This window comes from Octopus sinensis, unplaced genomic scaffold (genome assembly GCF_006345805.1).
Source record: "Octopus sinensis unplaced genomic scaffold, ASM634580v1 Contig12514, whole genome shotgun sequence".
Lineage (NCBI taxonomy): Eukaryota > Metazoa > Mollusca > Cephalopoda > Octopoda > Octopodidae > Octopus > Octopus sinensis.
Window position 1 is genome coordinate 60001 of NW_021832607.1, and position 5387 is coordinate 65387.

The 5387-nt window shown below is 33.3% G+C and overlaps 1 long non-coding RNA gene across 1 annotated transcript in view; it reads left to right on the forward strand.

The window, feature by feature from the left end:
• The window catches only part of LOC118761349, a 19835-nt gene extending 14762 nt beyond the window's left edge, over window positions 1-5073 (forward strand). The window contains exon 3 of the long non-coding RNA XR_004997306.1: window positions 4910-5073. This is a non-coding gene — a long non-coding RNA (uncharacterized LOC118761349). The remainder of the gene's footprint in view (window positions 1-4909) is intronic.
• Window positions 5074-5387: the final 314 nt, after the last annotated feature.

The window sequence follows — 5387 nt, forward strand, 5'->3', positions numbered from 1 at the left end:
CACATGTATATATATATATGTGTGTGTGTGTGTGTGTGTGTGTGTGTGTGTATGTGTGTGTGTGTGTGAGCGTGTATGTGGTGTAGAAGGTTGAAAAGGAACACACGAGTTTATATATATCGGAAAAATAGTCAAGATAGAAAATGCTAAAATAATTTCATATGAAACACTTCAGTACCGGTTTCAGCCATTAAGACTTTTTCAACTTTAAGTATGGAAAACAATTAAATTTAGAAAACTTAAGAGTTTTTTTTAAAGGAATATTTGTATAGTGTTCAAATACAAGAGGCATTTGCCTTGTTTCTGACTGCCTCTCTTTCTCTCGTTTACTCTTGTGGGTTCGAGAGGTCGTTGCGAATTCTTGAGTAAACAAAAGAAGCAGACACAATTCGTTACTTTACTTCATGTAAAACCGGAATCAATCGCACAAAACATGCAGATTCCATAAACACACGCGATATTTTGTTATATTATTCCATACGTATCTGTTATAACCATTGCATTTGAATATGCGTGCAAAACAGCTGCACGTATATGCATACAAACACATCTGTAGGAATGATATGACAGATAAAAGAAATGATGCAATGAACTTTAATACCTTACAGCTGTTTCTGTAATAGGATGCGGGGCACTCAGGTCTCAGAGTTTGTGCATCAAAATATAGCAACATCTAGGCTTTTAAATTTTGTTTGAAAAAGCATTTGGATATCTAGAATGGATCACCGTCAATAAAACACGTATATTACATATATGCATTAGTACAGGCATTTACATATATCCATATCTGGAAGTATACACACACACACACACAAACACCCACACACACATATATATACATATGATTTTCTTAATAACTGACGAGATACCGGAGCAGATTTCCTCTCCGACTTCCGAAACTCGGAGCTTTATTAGGCCAACTGAATAATTGTCACATATATATTTACAGATAAATTCCTCTATTTACATAACATCGAGGTCTCATTCATTATTTTTTGTCATACCATTACTATTAATATACATACATATATATATATATATATATATATATATACTTCCACGTGTGAATCAGTGTGTTTGTGTCTGTATATCTGTATATATATATATATATATATATATATATATATATATATATATATATATAATATATATATATATATATAATATATATATATAATGATATCATTATATATATATAATATATTATATATATATATATATATATATATATAATATATTATATATATATATATATAATGATATATGTATATATAAATATATATATATTTATATATACACACATATAGATGCATAGATATAAACACACAAACACAAACTCTAACATTTAACACATACACACATAGACACACACATGGAAATAATCAATACAAACAATTTGCGTCTTTGCAATCTGATGCCTTCGTAGATCGCAAAGAAGACTGTATCAATCTTAAACACTGCCTTCCATATATATTTTTCTTCTGCCTCAGTGTGTTTCTCTCTTACATGAAGTGTTCGACTTTCATTGTGTAGAAAGAAAATATTTAATAAATTAAAACTTCGCATTCCGTATCACTGCGACCTCATCCGTTTTTGGCATATGACAAGCTCATGAATATTATTTGGCAAACATTAATTTTTCTTCCTTATTATGCAAAGATAGATACTTTATACTTTATGGCATAACGTAATTTTTCCTCTCATGATTGACGTAAGACTTAGAACACCATGGAACGTTGTTGTTATCTTATACTGAAGCAAAGTTTTGCGGAAAAGAAATAAAAATGAAAAATTAAATGAAATAAACAATAAAATACCCAAATAAAATAAATTGAATCTTTGGAATATGTGACACAGAATTGATTAATTCCCAGATATACATGATTTTTATATCTCTTGGAAAATACCACAACCTGTGGGATGAAGCAATCTTTGCTATCAAGGATTTTAACATACCCAGCTTTAACGAATGTCTTCTAACGTATATATATATAAATACATACACACACATTTATATATATGATATATGAATGTGTGTATACTTGTGTGTTTGTGTTCAGATACATCCTATTTGACACAATTCCGTTGTATTATCATTCATACTAAGAGCAGATGCACAATTGTTATTCTTAAAGTTGCTTCAGAATAGATTATTAATATTATTTTACATGAATGTAGAAACACACAGACGTACGTATGCCTATATATATATATATATATATTAATCTTTGTATATATGTCTTTGTATAAGTATATACGTGTGTGTATTACTACACGAGTTTCTGAGACGTTATTAATCGAACGTCTATAGTTTATTAAGATATATGCGTCTAGTATTTATCGAGTCTTGTAGTAATACGTACCCTCCCTGCAAGTAACAAAACGTTTGGAACGCATTAATTATGCGTATATTTAAGGTATGGATGGAAGCACTCCGTCGGTTACGACGACGAGGGTTCCGGTTGATCAGAATCAACGGAACAGCCCGCTCGTGAAATTAACGTGTAAGTGGCTGAGCACTCCACAGACACGTGTACCCTTAACGCAGTTCTCGGGGATATTCAGCGTGACACAGAGAGTGACAAGGCCTGCCCTTTGAAATACAGGCACAACGGAAACAGGAAGTAAGAGTGAGAGAAAGTTGTGGTGAAAGAGTACAGCAGGGATCACCACCATGCCCTGTCGGAGCCTCGTAGTGCTGTAGGTGTTTTCGCTCAATAAACACTCACAACGCCCGGTCTGGGAATCGAAACCGCGATCCTACGAACGCGAGTCCGCTGCCCTAACCACTGGGCCATTGCGCCTCCACATTTAAAGTATATATGATTCATCTGATAAGATCAAATCTCTGGTTTGAAAATTATACACACTCTAACTGATATCACGAGACTGTAACACGATCATTCACATTGAAGATGAAACGAAGAAGAACAACAACAACATAGCTAAAATTGGCAAAGGAATTACTTTTCGTATTTAATCAAAGAATATCTTTGAAATCGAGCAGAGGGTGTTGCCATGTTGATATCGCATATACGGGGTGACTAAGAAGGGTTGCCGCTAGAGCAGCGAAATCCTGCAGGCATCAATAGCCAACATTCTTATAAATAGCAGCATTGTTTCTTTCCAGGTAAAATGATACATGAGGGTTCAAAGAAGACTTCAGATGTAGCTAGTTGTGACGTCTCTTGAAACTGGACAAAATTTGGCATCGTGGTGTTATCAAGTCCTTGTAGAAAAGGCCTTGCAGATAATGTGTTAACCCCCACAGATATTCATACTGTCATAGTTTCTTCATTAAGGGTTTTTGGTCTAGATTAATTAACCGTGTTAATGAGGGTAACGGAGGGGAAGTTCGATTCAAATAAGTCTTGCGACTGCCACAACCGAAAGAGACATTGATACTGTTCACCACCGTCAATTGACTATAAATCAAATATCCAATGCCACTGGCCTATCCCGTGAGAGAGTTTAGTATGTTCTTTACAATGAAGATGATATGGCGAAGGTTTCTGCTCGGTGGCATCACATGAACATCTGACATAGCTTCAGGCAGATCCAGTCGGCTTCTCTGAACGGTTCCTAACCCGGGATAAGTGCTTGTTTTATCGCTTTGAGCCAGAGACCAAGGGGTAATCCATGCAATGGAAGCGCATCTCTTCACCTGCTCCAAAGAAGTCCAACGCTTTTATATGAATATATGAACATTCCAGATACATGTATGTGTGTCTGAATATCTATCGATCTGGCTGGACAGGTCTTGATGCCAAAATCAATGTCGAATACGAGCCATTCGCACCATTAGGTGGGGCATCGTAAGTGAAAGGACCGGAGGACTGTTATGCCTTTGAGAGGAAGGCTCCGAAGAAGGCATAGATTTCTTCTTGATAACGTCCGAAACCTAGAGTCATCAGATCTGCAGTTTCCTACTGCTTGCACTTGAACAAAATAGTTGGTTTCAAGTTTTCATCTATCTATCTATCTATCTATCTATCTATCTATCTATCTATCTATCTATCTATCTATCTACCTACCTATCTATCTATCTATCTATCTATTTATCTATCTACTTATCTATCTATCTATCTATCTATCTATCTATCTATCTATCTATCTATCTATCTATCTATCTATCTATCTATCTATCTATCTATCTGTCTGTTTGTCTGTCTATCTATCTATTTATTTATCTATCTCTCTCTCTCTTTAGCTAGCTATCTAACCATCTATGTATGTATGCATGTATCTATATATCAATCTATCTATGTCTGCGTATTTGTTTGTCTGTCTATCAATCTGTCTATCTGTCTCTCCCTCTTTCTCTCCCTCTCTATACATACATGTCTGCATACATACATACATACATACAGACACACATACATACATACATACATACATACATACACACATACACAGGCACACATGAACTTCCCTACCAGAATGTTAGCGGTTATATAATAAATAGTGTAGAGTACTGTAATTGACATATCGATTATTGAAATTCCCTGTATAAGATAGAACCGATAATTATCAATTGTGAGAGACTGGGGTTGTGAGATTCATCAAATCTAAAGTATAATCAGTGAGTATGAATCAAATACACCAAACTTTAATATTTATTTCATATTTTAACTCTTCAATCCAGCAATAATAATGATAATAATAATAATAGTAATAATAATAATAATAATAATAATAATAATAATAATGATGATGATGATGATGATGATGATGATGATGATGATGGAATTAATAATAATTCTAATAATTCTAATAATTCTAATAATAATAATAATAATAACAACAACAACAACAACAATAATAATAATAATAATAATAATAATAATAATAATAATAATAATATAATAATAATAATAATGATAATAATAATAATAATGATAATAAGAAGAAGAATGCTTTCTAATCGATGTATCAATACCAACAGATGACAATGTTTCTCAAACAGAAACGGAGAAATTTTCAAAATACAAAGATCTGGTAATAGAGGTAACTCGATCATGGAATCTAAAGACAAAAGCAATTAGTATCATAAGTAGGCGCATTAGGTACGATTAAAAAAATATTCAGACAAATACATAACAAAAACATCAAGTGCAAATAACATATAGTAAATAGCGCTACTAGGCGCCGTACACATTCTACGTAAAACACTTTCAATACAGTAAAAATAAGAATATCACAACAAACCACAACACATACCCAAGGCACACACAGCTGCACTCGGTAGGGCAGTGAAAGCACGTGATAAAGGTAGGACTACCGAATAACAACAACAATAATAATACTGATCATAATGATAATAATATTTTGCTGTAATTAAATTTTAATTATTATTATTGAGTTGTGGCGAAAGAGTCAGCAGAAGT